Here is a 20,111-nt window from a genome sequence, read left to right on the forward strand (position 1 = left end):
TCCACCACCACCACAGAAAAAACCATCACAGTGTTAAGGACCATGTTTGCTAGGAATGGGCTGCCGGAACAGATCTGTTCTGATAATGGACCGCAATTTGTGTCCGAAGAATTCAAGAAATTCTTAAAGAGCAATGGGGTTAAGCACTACACGTCAGCCCCATACCATCCCGCCTCCAATGGATTGGCTGAAAGGTTTGTCCAGACCTTCAAGAAGGCCATAAAGGCCATGGGTAATGAAGCCATTAACTTACAACATAAGGTGGATAGCTTCTTGTTGGCGTACAGGAATGCAACACATGCGGTCACAAATCAAACTCCCGCCATGATGTTTTTTAATAGACGACTAAGATGCCGGCTGGATTTGCTTAAGCCAAACGTCAGAAGGGACGTAGAGAACCGGCAATTCCAGGGCATGAATGAAAGGCCAACTAGATCTTTTCAGATAGGTCAACAAGTTTTGGCCCGGGACTACCGTACCGAGAAATGGCAGCCTGGAACTATTGGAAAAAGGCTAGGGCCGTTGATGTATACGGTGGACATTGGGGACAGTATAATAAGGCGCCATGTTGACCAGATCATAGGGTCAGCCACAAATGGCCAACCTACTCCACCACCTTACACGGTTAATGTTGAGACAGAGATACCCAGAACACCTACCTCCGATCTGGTAATACTGGAATCAGATGAACCTGACACTGTCCTTCAAGCCGAATCGACCTTGCCAGAAGCACCTACTACCCTGCCGGGAGTTACGACACCACCGAGGCGTTATCCGGACAGAGTCCGGAAACCTCCAGAGAGACTGAATCTGTGAACTGTCTTGCATAAAGTTGTATATATGTTATAATGTATGTTTAATGGGGAATCAGTATGTTGTAAGCTAAAAAGGGAGGATTGTAGTGTATGTACCCGTCTACCTTTAAGAGAACTATTGTATGTAACCGTCCACCTTTAAGAGAACTACTTTAGGTGTTGCACTACTTTGTTGGCTTCTGTATACTGTAATACCGACGGTGACCACACCGGTATACAAGTGCTGTGTCAGGATTTATTGGGCAGATTCGCCCTGACCTTCGAATAGTAAAGTCCTGTTTTAAGTTACTCTGGTAGTCTGTGTATTAATTAACTAAACAACCCACAGACTTTACAATTGCCATTCAAATAATAATCTGCCTTCCTGTTTTTGCCACCAAAGTGGATAACCTCACATTTATCCACATTATAGTGCATTTGCCATGTTTTTGCCCAATCACCCAATCTGTCCAAATCGTACTGGAGTTTCACGACATCCTCCTCAGAGTAAAGCTCCCTCTACACTGTCCCATCAAACACTCCCAGGGCAGGTACAGCACGGGTTAGATACAGAGTAAAGCTCCCTCTACACTGTCCCATCAAACACTCCCAGGACAGGTACAGCACGGGTTAGATACAGAGTAAAACTCCCTCACAGCTTACCCTCCCACCCAGCTTTGTGTCATCTGCAAATTTGGAGATATTACATCCAATTCCCTCATCCAGATCATTAATATATATTGTGAACAGCTGGGGTCCTAGGACCGACCTTGCTGTACCCCACTAGTCACTGCCTGCCACTCGGAAAACGACCCGTTTATTCCAACTCTTTGCTTTCTGTCCGCCAACCAGTTCTCTATCCAAGTCAATACCTTGCCCCCAATCCCATGTGCCTTAATTTTGCACGCTAATCTCTTATGTGGGACCTTATCGAAAACCTTCTGAAAGTCCAAATACACCACATCCACTGGTTCTCCCTTATCTATTTTACCAGTTACATCCTCAAAAAATTCCAGTAGATTAGTCAAGCATGATTTACCTTTTGTAAATCCATGTTGACTTTGTCCGATCCTGTCACTGCTTTCCAAGTGCTCTGCTATTACATCTTTTATAATAGACTCTAGCATTTTCCCCACTACCGATGTCAGACTTACCGGTCTATAATTCCCCGCTTTTTCTCTACCACCTTTTTTGAATAGTGGGGTAACATTAGCTACCCTCCAATCCATGGGTACTGTTCCAGAGTCTATCGAGTTCTGGAAGATGACCAGCAATGCATCTACTATTTCTAGGGCCACTTCCTTAAGTACCCTGGGATGTAGATTATCAGGCCCTGGGGATTTATCGGCCTTCAGTCCCATCAATTTTCCTAACACCATTTCCCTACAAATACTGATTTCTTTCAGTTCCACCCTTTCATCAGACCCTATGTTCCCCGGCATCTCTGGGAGGTTATTTGTGTCCTCCTTTGTGAAGACAGAACCAAAGTATGAATTTAGTTGGTCTGCCATTTCTTTGTTTCCCATTATAAATTCCCCTGATTCTGACTGCAAGGGACCTACGCTTGACTTCACCAATCTTTTTCTCTTCAAATATCTATAAAAGCTTTTACAGTCAGTTTTTATGTTCCCTGCAAGCTTACTCTCATATTCTATTTTCCCTTTCTTAATTAATCCTTTTGTCCTCCTTTGTTGAATCCTAAACTGCTCCCAATCCTCAGGATTATTGCTTTTTCTGGCCAATTTACATGTCGTCTCCTTGGATCTTATGCTATCCCTAATTTCCCTTGTTAGCCACGGTTGAGTCACCTTTTTTGTTTTATTTTTATGCCAAACTGGGATGAACAAATTCTGTAGCTCATCTATTCGGTCTTTGAATGTTTGCCATTGCCTATCTACCGTCAACCCTTTGAGTGTCATTCCCCAATCAATTCTACCCAACTCGCTCCTCGGACCATCGTAGTTTCCTTTATTTAAATTGAGGACCCTAGTCTCTGAGTCAACTACTTCATTCTCCATCTTAATGAAGAACTCGATCATATTATGATCGCTCCGACCCAAGGGGCCTCGTACAACAAGATTGCTAATTAATCGTTTATCATTACATAATACCCAGTCTAAGATGGCCTGATCTCTGGTTGGTTCCTCGACATATTACATATTGGTCCAGGAAACCATCCCGTAAACACTCCAGGAATTCCTCCTCCACAGTATTGTTACTAATTTGGTTGGCCCAATCTATATGTAGATTAAAGTCACCCATGATGACTGCTGTGCCCTTATTGCACGCTTCTTTAATTTCCCTTTTCATGCCATCCCCAACCTCCGCCTTACTGTTGGGAGGTCTATATAGCACTCCCACTAATGTTTTTTTCCCCTTAGTATTTCTCAATTCTACCCATACAGATTCCACATAATCAGAGCTAATATCCTTCATTACAATTGTATTAATCCCTTCTTTAACCAGTAATGCTACCCCACCTCCCTTTCCTTTTTGCCTATCTTTCCTGAATATCGAATACCCCTGGATGTTGAGTTCCCAGTCTTGGCCATCCTTGAGCCACGTTTCCGTAATCCCAACCAAATCATATTCGTTTACCTCTATTTGCGCAGCCAATTCGTCCACCTTATTACAAATGCTCCTCGCATTAAGACACAAAGCCTTCAGGCTTGTTTTTTTAACGCTCTTAGACCTATTAAAATTATTATTTACTGTGGCCACGTTTAATCAGTAGGCGGACTACCGAGTAGGCTGACGATCCGCGAGGCTGTGGCGCTGTCGAGGGCAGAGACCACGTAATAATAACGGGTCTGATCCGCAACGACGTCCCTGATGGCGAACTGGGCTTCAGCCTGGATGAACCACGTGGCTGGTTGTTGCTCCCAGAACTGCGGTAGCTTCAAGGTAATGGCGTTCGTTTCCGTGTTGAGTATTTTCTGCGAAAACCGTTCGCAAAAGTCGGGGTCACCAATGTAGGAATGTCTAGTTCCTATCCAAAGACTGAGGTCCACTCAGGCGATCAAACAAAACGAAGTTTAATGGAATCTAACAGGTTTAAACAAGTAACTACAGGAGAACATCGAGTGTAGGTCTGCTCAGTTCGGCGGCTCCACGAGGACTGCTAGGGCGGTCCCGTGGTTGACGTTATGCCGTCATCACGTTCTTCCCGCCAGTGGGGGATCACGTGATGAACGGTGTGATGTCATCGCGTTTACCCGCGCTGTTAAAGTAATCACGCTCTGTACAAGTAAACAGTATAAATAAAGATACAGACTCAGGCTGTAGCTAACATGTTGTTAAAGGGAATTATATACAAACGATCTGAGTCCTTTAGTGGCTCCGCCACAATCCCTTAATTTAAGGAACACCAAGTTACTTCCCAAATTCCCCAGCTAAAGAAAGATCAAGCATTATTCCCCCCAAAAGTAATAACTTTCCACATGCCTGTGTGCAACTGTGCACTGCTGCACCTGGGAGTGTGAAATTGCAGGGGGTGGGGGAGGGTGGTAGACTGCACAAGAAAATGGATTGCATCCAAGGGGGGGAGCGCGAGTGTAAAATCCAGGCCATTATCTCCAGAATATTTACAGCACATCCCATCACTGTTTAATCACTTATGCATGCCTTTATCAGATTGAGGATAGATGTCTCATCAGTCTTCACCATTCACACGCGTTTGCTAATCCAGATCTGCATTATCCATATCCTCTTCCATATAAAGGCCTTAACATCCACCAGCCCCTGCTGCTCTCTCAGCTCCCTATGCCCCAGCTAATCAACATCAAAATCCTCATTTCACGTTCAAATCACTCATAGCCTCCTGCGCTGTTTAAGGAAATCTTCTCTAGTCATACATCCCTGTCCACATTCTCCATTCTTCTGATTCCAGATTACTATTGGCCCTGCGCCCATCCACTCCACTGTGTAAGGCCAATCTTTCAGCCATTACACAGGGACGTGACAGAGCATGGGGTGATGGTGTTCAGGCTTATGTGGGGACGAGGATACAGCTCTTGGGAGTTCTGGATTAGCAAAGGTTTATGAATGCTGAGGCTGCAAGCTCCTGAAGAGTTAATTGATACTAATAACAAAAAATATAAAGTGATATTCCATACACTGCTCTAGCGATGTGATAGTAAGTGAATATTCTTACCCAAAAATTTTAGTTGATAGAGCACCATTTACTTTGACATAAAACTGGATTTTTACCTAAAAGAGAAAGCTTTTTGCTTATTTACAGTTTTTAGATATTTATGTTTATGTTTAAGAATAATGTTCAATGGCAATACTTTTTAGAAAACACTTATATCTAACTTATAATTGAAAGTATATCTTTTGTCATAAAATAGTTTTATGTCCACTGTGACTGTAATTTTTCATCTTCCCCACTAATATATTCTCTTCTTCATTGGGTAAGTCTCTTGTGCTTTTCGCCTTTCTAGTTGAGGAGATGTTAAACCGAGGCCCTCTCTGGTCTCTCAGGTGGACATAAAAGATGCCACAGCACTGTTTTGAAGAGGAGCAGGGGGAGTTCTCCCCGGTGTCCTGGCCAATATTTATCCCTCAATCAACATCACTAAAACAGATGATCTGGTCATTATCACTTTGCTTTTTTTATGCAAAACTTCTTCCTCCCATTTTCAATTTGCCCCCAAACATCTTCTAACTAAAAATGCTTTAACAATTGTACTCTAGCAAAAAACAAATTCTTGGAGTTATAGCACCTATGGTCCCTGCCCTTCCCTCTATATACACCTACATTTTTTTAAATCACATTACAAATACATACATTTACAAAAAAAAACTTACCCTTCAACTTGGCTTCAACAGCTTTCCTCCCCACCCTTCCACAAACTACGGCACACCCCACTTGTCCTCTGAACCTCCTGGGCTCCAGATATACCCACCCCTGTAATTCATGATTCCTCAGCTGGCCAGCCGGTACTCCATGTTTGAAGGCTCGACACATTGACCTCAGTGTGAAGAAACAACATTTCAGGCTAGATATTCTAAAGTGATTTAATGTTTTATTGTTCCTAGGTCACCCAGTTGCTATGGTATGTCCTTCACATTCAGGGCAGCACGGTGGCATAGTGGTTAGCACTGTTGCCTCACAGAGCCAGGGACCCGGGTTCGAATCCGGCCTCGGGTGACTGTCTGTGTGGAGTTTGCACATTCTCCCCGTGTTTGCGTGGGTTTCCTCCGGGTGCTCCGGTTTCCTCCCACAGTCCAAAGATGTGCGGGTTAGGATGATTGGCTATGATAAAATTGACCCTTAGTGTTAGGGGGATTAAATACGTGGGGTTACGGGGATAGGGTGGGATATGTGTTGGTGTAGGGGTTACGGGGATCGGGTGGGATATGTGTCGGTGCAGGCTCGATGGGCCGAAATGGCCTCTATCTGCACTGTGGGGTTTCTGTGATTTCTGTGAATACCTGCGGGTGGACAATACTGATCCTGTGTAAGAAATGCTTGATAGTTAAGCAGTCTGTCATCACAATGCAGCTCCTCTCAGAAATCTAATTAACAGAGGAAAAAATAGATTGATTTGGGGGAAGGAAAAACAGTGATAATGAGATTAACTAAAAATTGATAATTCAAGTTCCGTAGCAGGTGGAAGTTTTTAAGCACAGTGCTCCTAGTTCATGATCTAGATTTTTCCTATATATTACTCAATATTTTCCTGTATATTCTTGAGCCTTGAGTGAAAATACACCAAGAAAAGTAACAGAACAAAAAAATTACTATACTTTGCAAAGCCATAAACAAACACAATATGTAAAGTGTGTCAAAAGATTTAGTTGGCCCATGACATAAAGGATTGTTAGGCAATAATCTGTGGCAGTGAGAGCTGTGGCTCGGTGGGTAGCACTCTCTCTCTTGTCTCTAAGTCAGAACGTTGTGGGTTCAAGTCCCATTCCAGAGACTTGAGCACAAAAATCTAGGCTGACACTCCAGTGCAGTACTGAGGGAGTGCTGCACTGGTGGAGCCGTCTTTCGGATGAGATGTTAAACCGAGGGTCTCTCAGGTGGACGTAAAAAATCCCATGGCACTGTTTCGAAGAAGAGCAGGGGAGTGTCCTGGCCAATATTTATCCCTCAATCAACATAACAAAAACAGATTCGCTGGTCATTATCACATTGCTGTTTGTGGGAGCTTGCTGTGCACAAATTGGCTGTCGTGTTTCCTACATTAAAACAGGGATTACATTTCAAAAATACTTCATAGGCTATAAAGTGCTTTGGGACATCTGGTGGTCGTGAAAGGTGCTATATAAATGCAAATCTTTCTAGCTACATATTTCAGGTTCTGTAAGAAATTAACAGGTGAGCTAACATAATGGCTTGGTTAGTTGAAGTAGAGTTGCTCAGCCATGGAGACCAGAAAGGTCCCAGCGATTCATTGCCTTACCTCGCTGAGTCATTATTGTATATATATATATCTACTTAAATTCAGCCCGTATACAATTACAAAAATGCCAATAAATTTTGCTGCTTTGCAGCTTGCCCTTCTGCCTCCTCCTAAAGACATAACAAGTAGAAGTAACAAACAAAAGGTTGGTGGCATCTAGTGGAGGTCGACTGCACTGTTGGTACCTCAAATGCCAGCCTGAGTTTTGAAGAGATGAACTTCTCATTGAAATCAGCACTTTCTGCGTCTGGCTGCACCATACTTAAGGATAGCTGGTGTAACAGCTTTTCTATTACTGAAGAAAGAGATCAAAATTACTGGAACAAACATACATACAATTGAAGTCATTTTATTCTGTAAGGTCTAACAGTTTTAGGATCTGGAGGGGTTTTCACTTTGAATCAAGTACGGGGGTACTGTCAGAGGCCCAATGCATTGCACACAGAGCAGTGCGATGTTACTTTGCACCCCAGATTTCCTTTGGTATTTCCATATAATGTACGATTTCTAGAAAAATTGTAAATGTGTTCCAATAATGTCAATTTGTAGAAATAGTAATGAAAAGCAACACTGCCACTCTGCTTCAGCAACACAGTGACCAGAGGAAAGCTCCACCCCTCTCTCCCATGAAGAATTACTAATCTATTCTGTCCTGTTTTTGGGAAGTACTGTGCAAAGCCAGCTGTTTCCCCATTGGGGGTGGGGATGGGGAGCGTTTCTCTGTGTACAAGGTGTAGGGAAATTGCAAGCCTGTTTCTAAAGAACGTATTTACAATTCTACTACACCTGTTGCAAAGAGCGAATTCTTTCTTCATGAAGAGGAGAGAAATTGGAGGTCCAGTCACCTTGGGCCAGTTTTGCATTCCTACTAGCAAAAACTTAGATATGGGGCAAAGGCGGGTGTATGGAGTTAGACGCAGATCAGCCATGATCTCATTGAACGGCGGAACAGGCTCGAGGGGCTAAATGGCCTCCTCCTGTTCCTATGTTCCTGGGGCCTGCTCTGCCCAGTCCCTGGGCTTTTACATAAATGTATTTATATTTAAAAAATAAAGCAGACAGCAGTGGATATAACCCAGTTTAGAAGTAAATAGAAACAGAAATGCTGGAAAAACTCAGCAGGCCAGGCAACATCCGTGGAGAGAAATTAGAGTCAACGTTTTGGGTCAAAACCCTTTATCAAGACTCTTGATAAAGGGTTTTGACCCGAAACGTTGACTCTAATTTCTCTCCACGGATGTTGCCTGGCCTGCTGAGTTTTTCCAGCATTTCTGTTGTTATTTCGGATTTCCAGCATCTGCAGTATTTTGCTATCATCTTAGAAGTAAATAGGTTTGGGAGAGATACGATTTATTGTTTAAAGTTCTTACCTTTGTAAAGATTATCTGTTTGATTTTTGGAGATCCATGGTCCGGTAGCTGCGACTAGTCAAATTGAAATGATTAGAAAATTAACATTGTGACAAAAAGCAAATCGATATATAACACTTATATATGGGATTAAATGTTATGCTTCACTTTGGGTGCTATTAAATGTGCGTGCCTGTTTAGGTTACTGTGCACCTACCTGTTACAATACAGAAGAAACATTCCCTGTGGAAGCGTAAGGTGGTGTTTACTGCATTAACCAATACATACAGATCTCCTTCCAGTTCAGTTGATCTTCTAAATCTTCTGTTGTCACTTTTTATATGAATAATGAGGTATTCTATAATCTGGAAACAAAACATACTGTGTCCAACTGAGTAATGACTAACATTAAAGACTGACTTGGGCTGAATACTTTATGTTCAATACATGTACTCTGATTCATATCTAGACTTATCCAAGCAATGCAGTTGTAAAAAAAAATGCCACTTTAGATGGGGAAGATAACCTGGCCCGTGTAATATAATAAGCAGAATTTCCTCCTCTCTTTAGCTTGATAGTATCATACAACAATTGAGAAACAAAATCGATTGAAGAGGTCAGCTTGGCTCAGTTGGTCGCCCGCTTGCCTCCGGGTCAGTCGGTTGACTCCTTACAGCTCCACAGGCAGTGGTTGCCCTTTGGTACTTCCGCGAAGTGACTATTCTTCATGTGTGAACCTATACAATGAGCAGAGCCAGGCTATTCGGCCACGATGGGCTTACAACCAAGCCCAATTCTCTCCTCACACAACCGCTCTAGCATTATAGTCGGTGATCATGAGCAGGAGCCCTGGCTAGTATTCCCTTTCTCTCATCTAGGGAAACACAATCCAATTATTGCACATCTACTGCCCTCTCGGTTGTGCTCAGCTAATGGGGTAGAAACCTGAGCTCTTCCTAGCAGGCATGGCTAGGCTCAGTGGGTAGTTCTCTCTCTCTCTCTCTCACCTCGGAGTCAAAAAGGTTGTGTGTTCAAGTCCCACTCCAGAGACTTGAGCACAAAAATCTAGGCTGGCACTCCAGGGCAGTACTGAGAGAGCGCTGCACTGTCGGAGGGGTAGTACTGAGGGAACACCGCACTGTCGGAGGGGTAGTACTGAGGGAACACCGCACTGTCGAAGGGGCGGTACTGAGGGAGAGCTGCACTGTCGGAGGGGTGGTACTGAGGGAGCGCCGCACTGTCGGAGGAGCAGTACTGAGGGAGCGCCGCACTGTCGGAGGAGCAGTACTGAGGGAGCGCCGCACTGTCGGAGGGGCAGTACTGAGGGAGCGCCGCACTGTCGGAGGGGCAGTACTGAGGGAGCGCCGCACTGTCGGAGGGGCAGTGCTGAGGGAGCGCCGCACTGTCGGAGGGGCAGTACTGAGGGAGCGCCGCGCTGTCGGAGGGGCAGTACTGAGGGAGCGCCGCACTGTGGAGGGGCAGTACTGAGGGAGCGCCGCACTGTCGGAGGGGCAGTACTGAGGGAGTGCCGCACTGTGGAGGGGCAGTACTGAGGGAGCGCCGCACTGTCGGAGGGGCGGTACTGAGGGAGCGCTGCACTGTCAGAGGGGCGGTACTGAGGGAGCGCCGCACTGTCGGAGGGTCAGTACTGAGGGAGAGCCGCACTGTTGGAGGGGCAGTACCGAGGGAGCGCCACACTGTTGGAGGGGCGGTACTGAGGGAGCGCCGCACTGTTGGAGGGGCAGTACTGAGGGAGCGCCGCACTGTCGGAGGGGCGGTACTGAGGGAGCGCTGCACTGTCGGAGGGGCGGTACTGAGGGAGCGCCGCACTGTCGGAGGGGCAGTACTGAGGGAGCGCCGCACTGTCGGAGGGGCAGTACTGAGCGAGCGCCGCACTGTCGGAGGGGCAGCACTGAGCGAGCACCGCACTGTCGGAGGGGCCATCTTTCAGATGAGACGTTAAACCGAGGCCCCGTCTGCTCTCTCAGGTGGACGTAAAAGATCCCATGGCCATTATTGAAAGAGCAGGGGAGTTCTCCCCGGTGTCCCGGGCCCAATATTTATCCCTCAACCAACATCACTAAAAGCAGATGATCTGGTCATTATCACATTGCTGTTTGTGGAAGCTTGCTGTGTGCAAATTGGCGTTTCCTACATTACAACGGTGACTACACGCCATAAAAAAGTACTTCATTGACTGTAAAGCAGCTTTGGGACGTCCTGAGGTTGTAAAAGGCGCCGTATAAATGTGAGTCTTACTTTTTGTTTCCCTTTCAAGGCTCAGCTATTTATCAGATAAACTTGCCGAGCCTGTGTAAAAGCTGGTGTCACGGTTCTCGCCCTTTCATAAATTGCACCCAGTATGGAGTTTGCCTCAATATTGATAAAATACCCTGTTGAGTTTGCCATGATACGCCTCAATATTGATAATAATGAGAAATAGGGGGAACAAAAGCAAATAAGGTGGCCACCATCTTCCCCACTCCAAAAACTAAAGTGGTCACTCAAAAAAAAAAAGCAGGCTGGGAATTTAAAGACATGGGTTTGCAAAGATGAAATGGGCTCCTTTTGCATTAAACCTGCGCACTTGGCACAGCTTTAGTTTTTTTTTGCAATTTGGAGGGGGGGCGGGGGTATAAAAAAAACGTTTATTTCTCCAAGCCAGTTTGGCAATATGCAAATTTCTTTCGGTGTTTTTCCTCATCTGATGGAAGAGGGAGTTGGGAAAGTGAACAGAGCACGCCCTCTTATGCCATTACCTGACGGACTGCTACCTCCATTATGTGCGTTTTATATTTGGCCCTGTGTTGTGTGTGCGTGTGTTTTCTCCTCATCCGCTTCTCTCCGACTGACGTCCGCCCGCGCGCGTCCCAACGGACTTAAAAAACGACATTCGCGCGCGCTCGGGGCCACGTTTGCCGCCCAAAAAAAAGAGGACTCAGTGCGTCTGCGCAGCGCCTGGTGGTTGCCTCCTGCGCATGCGCCAGCTCTCCTTTCCCTCTGCCCCTTCGACCCAGAATCCGTACTGCGCAGGCGCCGGTTCTCATTTTCTCCTTTCCCTCGCCCCAGTATCCGTACTGCGCAGGCGCTGGCTCTCCTTTTCCCCCGCCCCCTTCTCCTCAGAATCGGTAGTGCGCACGCGCTGTCTCTCCCCCCCCCCCCCTCTCCAGTGTCCGTAGTGCGCAGGCGCTGGATGGAGCAGGTTTGTGAGAGGTCCTCAAAATATCGTGAAGTTTGTTATCCAGCAAATGTACCAGTAGATTTTATATTCTCAGGATGTGGGTGATGGTTGGTAAGGCCATATTTAATGCCCCATCCCTGCTTTTGGCCCCTGTGTTAAGTAGGGAATTTTCTCCAGTTGAATATTGGGAAGACTGAAGCCATTGTTTTTGGTCCCTGCCACAGACTCCGTTCCCTAGGCACCCACTCCATCCCTCTCCCTGGCATCTGTCTGAGGCGGAACCACACCGCTTGCAACCTTGGTGTCATATTTGACCCTGAAATGAGCTTCCGCATATCCGCAGCATAACTAAGACCGCCTATTTCCACCTCCCTAACATCGCCCGTCTCCGCCCTTGCCTCAGCTGCCGAAACCATCATCCCTGCCTTTGTTACCTCTAGACTTGACTATTCCAACACACTCCTGGCTGGCCTCCCACATTCCACCCTACGTAAACTTGAGGTCATCCAAAACTCAGCTGCCCCGTGTCCCAACTCGCACCAAATCCCGTTCACCCAACACCCCCACCCCCTGTGCTCGCTGACCCACATTGGCTCCCGGTTAAGCAACGCCTCGAGTTCAAAATTCTCATCCTTGTTTTCAAATCCCTCCATGGCCTCCTCGCCCCCTCCTTATCTCTGTAATCTCCAGCCCCACAACCCTCCGAGATAATCTGTGCTCCTCTAATTCTGCCCTCTTGAGCATCCCTGATTATAATCGCTCAATTTCTATTGCCTAGGCCCTAAGCTCTGAAATTCCCTCCCTAAACTTCTCCGCCTCTCTTTCCTCCTTTAAAACCTACCTCTTTGACCAAGGTTTTGGTCATCTGCCCTAATTTCTCCATATGTGGCTTGGTGTCAAATTTTTTGTCTTATAATACTCCTGTGAAGTGCTTTGGGACATTTTGCTATGTTAAAGGTGCTATATAAATACAAGTTGTTGTTGAATTGCAGACTGGTGATGAAGGGATGGAGATAAAGGCCCAAGTCTGGGTGGCGTGGTGGAACTCGGAGGAGATGCTGCAGAGCGTCCTGTAGATTATGTAGAATGATACAGTGCAGAGGGGGCCCATCGTGCACATACTGGCTCTTTGAAAGAGCTATCCAATTAGTCTCACTCCTCCCCACTGTTCTTTCCCCACAGCCCTGCACATTTTTCCTTTTCAAGTATTTATCCAATTCCCTTTTGAAAGTTACTATTGAATCTGCTTCCACCGCCCTTTCAGGCAGCGCATTCCAGATCACAACTTGCTGCGTAAAAAAAATTCTCCTCATTTCCGCCTTTGTTTTTTTGCCAATTCTCGGATTACAATTGAATGGGGAAACAGTTTGGTTGCTGTTTCTCCTCCACACGAGTAGTAGTCCTGGTGTCATGTGCCCGCCCTGTTCCCAAATTACTTCATCCCCCTTCCTTCTAACACCTATCTAAGCTATTCTTAAATGTTGACACGGTTTCTGCTTCAATCACTCTCTCCGTGTGTCTTTGTCTGGTTGATGGGCAATGTGTCAGCCAGTGGCTCAGTGGGTAGCACTCTCGCCTCTGAGTCAGAAGGTTGTGGGTTCAAGTCCCACTCCAGAGACTTGAGCACAAAAATCTAGGCTGACACTCCAGTGCAGTACTGTGTTGGAGGTGCTGTCTTTCGGATGAGACGTTAAACCAAGGTCCCATCTGCTCTCGGGTGGCACTATTTCAAAGAAGAGCAGGGGAGTTCTCCCTGGTGTCCTGGGGCCAATATTTATCCCTCAATTAACATCACTAAAACAGATTATCCGGGCCTTATCACATTGCTGTATGTGGGAGCTTGCTGTGCGCAAATTGGCTGCAGCGATTCCTACATTACAAAAGTAACTTCATTGGCTGTAAAGCGCTTTGGGATGTCCTGAGGTCATGAAATGCAAGTCGTCTTTCAATGACAGCCTTCATTTGGGGACCTGCAGAACAAAAGATCTTTGATATAAACAGTAACAACTACATGTGAGAGGCCATTCCACAGGGTGAAACCTACCTTAGAGACGGTGCAACAAAAGTTCACTGGATTGATCCCTGGGAGGAGAGGGTTGTCCTATGAGGAGAGATTGAGTAGATTGGGCCGATACTCTCTGGAGTTTAGAAGAATGAGAGGTGATCTCATTGAAACATTCAATCTCCCCTCAGAATCTTGTCAGGGTAGATGCGGAGAGGTTGTTTCCCCTGGCTGGAGAGTCTAGAACCAGGGGGCATAGTCTCAGGATAAGGGGTTGGAATTTTGTGACTGAGATGAGGAGGAATTTCTTCACTGAGAGTTGTGAATTTTTGGAATTCTCTACCCACTAGGACTGTGGATGCTGAATCGTTGAGTATATTCAAGGCTGAGATCGATAGATTTTTGGACTCGAGGAGAATCGAGGGATATGGAGATCGGGCAGGAATGTGTTGAGGTGGAAGATCAGCCATGATCTTATTGAATGGCGGAGCAGGCTCGAGGAGCTGTATGGGCGACTCCTGCTCCTAATTCTTATGTTCTTGTGTTATGCTCGAATGTTGTTGTATGGCTGCGTGTGAGGGAGTGCACGAGTAAGGGCAATAAGAATGAGAGCCAGAGGATGTTAGTCATGAACTTTGGGAGGGAGGGGGAAGAGCACCAGCCTCCTGCTCTCCCACTCCCTCCAGTACCTCCATGCCCAGAATCTCCAATGCTCTCTCCTTATAAGGAGTCACGGTTGCAGCTTTTTGTGACCCTCTTCCTATCTGCATGTGCTGCCTCCTGTTATTTTTTAAAAATTCGTTTATGGGATGTGGGCGTCGCTGGCAAGGCCAGCATTTATTGCCCATCCCTAATTGCCCTCGAGAAGGTGGTGGTGAGCCGCCGCCGCAGTCCGTGTGGTGAAGGTGCTCCCACAGTGCTGTTAGGGCTAGCGACGATGAAGGATTGGCGATATACTAAGTCAGGATGGTGTGCGACTTGGAGGGGAACTTGGAGGTGGTGGTGTTCCCATGCGCCTGCTGCCCTTGTCCTTCTAGGTGGAAGAAGTCGCGGGTTTGGGAGGTGCTGCCGAAGAAGCCTTGGCGAGTTGCTGCAGTGCATCTTGTAGATGGTACACACTGCAGCCACGGTACGCCGGTGGTGGAGGGAGTGAATGGTTAAGGTGGTGGATGGGGTGCTGATCAAGCGGGCTGCTTTGTCCTGGATGTTGTCGAACTTCTTGAGTGTCGTTGGAGCTGCACTCATCCAGGCAAGTGGAGAGTATTCCATCACACTCCTTACTTGTGCCTTGTAGATGGTAGAAAAGCTTTGGGGAGTCAGGAGATGAGACACTCGCCGCAGAATACCTAGCCTCTGACCTGCTCTTGTTGCCACAGTAATTATGTGGCTGTTATTTACAGTCTCCTCCTGCAAGCACATATGAAAGGGGCATATGTTGGAAAGATGAATATGCAATATAATATGTGCCACCCAAGTGCTCAGACCAAGTAAACATAATAGCATTGAGGGATCTTGTGATGTCACTGTACTTGATGCTTCCACAGTTAGTAGTGCTGTAGGGGGTGTTGTGTGTGTAGTCAGCTTTTGCCTCTGACTGCCTTTTGAGCGGTTCGAATCGCTCCCACACCCCTGGGTTCTAGACACCGGACTTAGGTACAGGCGGCGATACAGAATTGGAGTAGACAACTGGTTTGGTGCAAGAAAACTATTTTTATTAGAGTCACAATAAAATTACCCACTTAAATTACTGGAGTGATTACAGGCATTCAAGAGTACACTTAATTAAGAATGGGGAACACACGGCACAACGAGGGAAAATCACAATAATCCCCCTACCCTTGTCCCACCCCCAATACCTAACTAAATTGCATTACAAGAGCCAGGGATTATGCTCACCAATATGGGTTTCTTGACAGTTCGAATCCCGTCAATTAAGCCGGTTGCGTTTTTGGGGTTCGCTCTTTGTGTCCTTTGGGGCCTGCCGTCGCCACGTGGTCCCAGGGCGCGGTTGTGGATTTGTCTGAGTAAATACCTTCTTTTCTCCGTCAGTACTTTGGGTACTTTATCTTGTAGAGTGGAAAACTTCGGGTTTTGTTCTTCTGGTGGTGGTCTGGTCATCGAGTTTTGTTGCGGCTAGGGTTCGGTTGGCGGTCTTCGGTGTTGGCTCGGTCGCGGTGGCCTAGATCATTACCTGTGCAGTGGTAAATGATCTGAAGGTATGGTTTACCCGGCCCTTTGTTACCGTGGTGCTCGTGGTCGGTCCTCGTGTAAGGCTGCGGTTGCGGCCTAGTCATCTTCGGTCGAGCCTGCCCCACCGTGCCTCCTGGCCGCGATGTTCCGTGAGCCTTCCGGTCTGCTTCTTTGAGTTTCGAGTAACCTGGCCCTGAGCGTGTGCCTGCTTGTCCCCAACGCCTCCCTGGTTACTGATGGGCCTGCAATTATACTCTCTCTGAGTTTGTTATCTGCGCGCCAAATCAGGGTTATTGCTTTGTCTAATTTTGGCAGGCTCGTTTAAGGTGATTATAGTCGTTCACCTTAACTGGTTTTTGGGCGGTTGTCCTGTTGTTAAATGGCTCTTTAATGTCTCGGTGTTTGTTATGCATAATGTAAATCGGTATCTTCCTGGCTTGGTAGCCAGTTTAAACTGTAAACGATTATATATGCATAGTCTTGATGGCTTTAAGGTTTGTGCCAGATTAAGTCTCTTCCTGAGTTGATTTGTTTTAAAAGGGAAGAATGCGTGTTCTGTCTCCTTTAGCTGTCTGGCTTGAAATCACAAAAATCAAGTTGTCTCCCACAGGCCCACGCATGTCAAGTTTTGATTTTTGAACTTGACCTGTTTTGCAGGGTCCTGCTTTTAACCTTGCAGGTCTTGCCATAAAGTCCAAAGCCATTTTCTTTAGGGTACCCCTTTTAAATAACTTGTTCTTCAGGGTCCCTTATTAATAACTTGGGAAGTGTGGGAATTTTGTGAATCCTACAGTGCCCAGTGTAAACACATCTGAGATGATCTCATTACACGGTGTTGTGGCTCAACAGGGGGATGCCTGGGAATATATAAGTGCTACAGTGTGTACTGCATTTTTCCTCTCTGAAAGAATACCAAACTTAGTTTAAAGTGAAGTCTATAAAATATTGTGAAACTAAGGTGCATGTCGGCGCACTTGCCTTGGTAAAGATGCCAAATTCACCAAATTTCTCCCAACCTGGTCATGGGTGAAACAGCATTTACTCACTCTTGTCATCTCCATGCGGCTCTAGCACTGCTCTTCATTGCAGGATGGCCCCTTCCTTTGAACAGAGCCCCCCCCCCCCTGTTCATTGCGAGACCTCCCTGCAGCAGTCCTTCAGGGTATTGTCTTTGAGTGGGACCATTCTGCATGGGCCTCTTGCCCTGTATGCACATGTACCAGCGGTTCTGGCAGTGTAGTACTTGGGCTATGTTCTCAGCCCATTGTTTGCTAAAATGTTTCCTTCCCTAAGTGATATAAAGGAAGACTTTTGGTATTTCTGTTGCATAGTTTTATACTTTATAGAGAGGCTTATTTAAGGAAGGATATACTTGCATTGGAGGCAGTTCAGAGACGATTCACTCGGTTGATTCCTGAGATGAAGGGGTTGTCTTATGAAGAAAGGTTGAGCAGGTTGGGCCTGTACTTATTGGAATTTAGAAGGAGAGGCGATCTTATTGAAACATAAGATACTGAGGGGGCTCGACAAGGTAGATGCAGAGAGGATGTTTCCCCTTGTGGGGAAATTTAGAACTCGGGGGGCATAGTTTCAGAATAAACGGTCGCCTTTTTAGAACTGAGATGAGGAGGAATTTCATCTCTGAGGGTCGTAAATTTTTGGAATTCTCTGCCCCAGAGAGCTGTGGAGGCTGGGTCATTAAGGTGGAGATAGATTTTTGCAAGATAAGGGAGTGAAGGGTTATGGGGAGCGGGCAGAAACATAGAAGATAGGAGCAGGAGTTGGCCATTCGGCCCCTCGAGCCTGTTCTGCCATTTAATGAGATCATGGCTGATCATCCAAATTTAGTACCCTGTCCCTGCCTTCTCCCCATATCCCTTGATCCCTTTAGCCTTAAGAAATATATCTACAGTAACTCCTTCTTGAATATATTTAATGAATTGGCCTCAACTGCCTTCTGTGGTAGAGAATTCCACAGGTTCACCACTCTCTGGGTGAAGAAATTCCTCCTCATCTCTGTCCTAAATGGCTTACCCTTTATCCTTAGACTGTAACCACTGGTTCTGGACTCCCCCGCCATCGGGAACACCCTTCCTGCATCTAGTCTGTCTAGTCCTGTTAGAATTTTATAAGTTTTAATGAGACCCCCTCTCATTCTTCTAAACTCTAGCGAATATAAGCCTAATCGACCCAATCTCTCCTCGTACGTCATTCCTGCCATCCCAGGTATCAGTCTGGTAAATCTTCGCTGCACTCTCTCCATGGCAAGAACATCCTTCCTCAGATAAGGTGACCAAAATTGCACACAATACTCAAGGTGTGGTCTCACCAATGTCCTGTACAACTGCAGCAAGACATCCTTGTTCCTGTACTCGAACCCTCTCGCTACAAAGGCCAACATACCATTTGCCTTCTTAACCGCCTGCTGCACCTGCATGCTTACCTTCAGCGACTGGTGCACAAGGACACCCAGGTCTCGTTGCACTTCCCCTTTTCCCAATCTATTGCCGTTCAGATAATAATCTGTCTTCCTGTTTTTGCCACCGAAGTGGATAACCAGGGAAGTGGCTTTGAGCCCAAGATCACCCATGATCTTATTAAATGGCGGAGCAGGCTCGAGAGGCCAAGTGGCCTACTCCGGCTACTATTTCTATTGGCCCAAAAATTCGGGTCCCCACGGGTGAGTACGCGCGGGAAACTGGAACTTCCGTTCCCTTGAAAGAAGGGGTTCAGAGGTCGAACGTGTGCGCCGGAGAGGCTGCGCGTGCACATCGAACTTATGTTTTTTTTGCAGGTTTCTCCGGGAGGGTAAGTCTCCAGGAGTTACACTTTTAAAAAGCAGTCGCAAGGCCTGCTTTTAACAAGGTAAGTGGTGATTTAAGTACGACACAAAGCTGGATGGGTGTGTGTGCTGTGAGGAGGATGCCGAGAAACTCCAGTAAGATTTGGACAGGTTGGGTGATTGGGCAGAAGCATGGCAGATGCAATATAACGTGGATAAATGTGAGGTTATCCACTTTGGTGTCAAAAACAGGAAGGCAGATTATTATCTAAATGGCAATAGATTGGGAGAAGGGGAAGTGCAACGAGACCTGGGTGTCCTTGTGCACCAGTCGCTGAAAGTAAGCATGCAGGTGCAGCAGGCGGTTAAGAAGGCAAATGGTATGTTGGCCTTCGTAGCGAGAGGGTTCGAGTACAGGAACAAGGATGTCTTGCTGCAGTCGTACAGGGCCTTGGTGAGACCACATCTTGAGTATTGTGTGCAGTTTTGGTCGCCTTATCTGAGGAAGGATGTTCTTGCCATGGAAGGAGTTCAGCGAAGATTCACCAGGCTGATACCTGGGATGGCAGGAATGACGTATGAGGAGAGATTGGGTCGATTGGGCTTGTACTCGCTGGAGTTTAGAAGAATGAGAGGGGATCTCATCGAAACTCATAAAATTCTAATGGGACTCGACAGACTAGATGCAGGAAGGATGTTCCCGATGATCAGGGGAGTCCAGAACCAGGGGTAACAGTCTAAGGATAAGGGTTAAGCCATTTAGGACAGAGATGAGGAGGAATTTCTTCACCCAGAGAGTGGTGAACCTGTGGAATTCTCTGCCACAGAAGGCAGTAGAGGCCAATTCATTAAATATATTCAAGAAGGAGTTGGACATATTTCTTAAGGCTAAAGGGATATGGGGAGAAGGCAGGGACAGGGTACTGAATTTGGATGATCAGCCATGATCGCATTGAATGGCGGAGCAGGCTGGAGGGGCCGAATGGCCTACTCCTGCTCCTATCTTCTGTGTTTCTATGTAAGTAAAATTAAAACATTTTTTCCACAGGTTTATTATTTTTAAATACTTTAAAGAAAGGTAAGTTTATTTTTAGCCCCGTTAGAAACTGTAATTAATTTTTCAAAAATTTAAATTATTGTTTAAAATAGTTATTTTATGTAATTTATAGTTATTTTAAAAATGCGATTTAAAAAAAAAAAAAAAATTATTTGAAGTTTTAGTCATGTTTTGGGGCTGATTTGTTTTATAGTTTTGACAGCTCTTCCTGTCAAACTTATGAATGAAGCATTCCCTGCTACCATTGGCTCTCCATGGCCCACGTGATCCCAGGGGACGCTTCGAACTAACTGCGCCCCTGGGATACGCAAGCACTGCGCGCTGGCAGTTGAAGCAGGCCCAG

At 46.2% G+C, this 20,111-nt stretch overlaps 1 long non-coding RNA gene across 1 annotated transcript; it reads right to left on the reverse strand.

The window, feature by feature from the left end:
• Window positions 1-8,577: 8,577 nt before the first annotated feature.
• Window positions 8,578-11,416, reverse strand: LOC147092933 (uncharacterized). The gene is made up of 3 exons (XR_015075021.1): window positions 11,316-11,416; window positions 8,774-8,921; window positions 8,578-8,631 (listed from the first exon to the last, which is right to left on the reverse strand). It is a non-coding gene; the product is annotated as an uncharacterized LOC147092933 (long non-coding RNA).
• Between the last annotated feature and the right edge of the window lie 8,695 nt (window positions 11,417-20,111).

The sequence above is a fragment of the Somniosus microcephalus genome, unplaced genomic scaffold (assembly GCF_052327205.1).
Source record: "Somniosus microcephalus isolate GS21.2 unplaced genomic scaffold, FLI_Smic_1.0 unresolved_chr2, whole genome shotgun sequence".
In the NCBI taxonomy this organism is placed as follows: domain Eukaryota; kingdom Metazoa; phylum Chordata; class Chondrichthyes; order Squaliformes; family Somniosidae; genus Somniosus; species Somniosus microcephalus.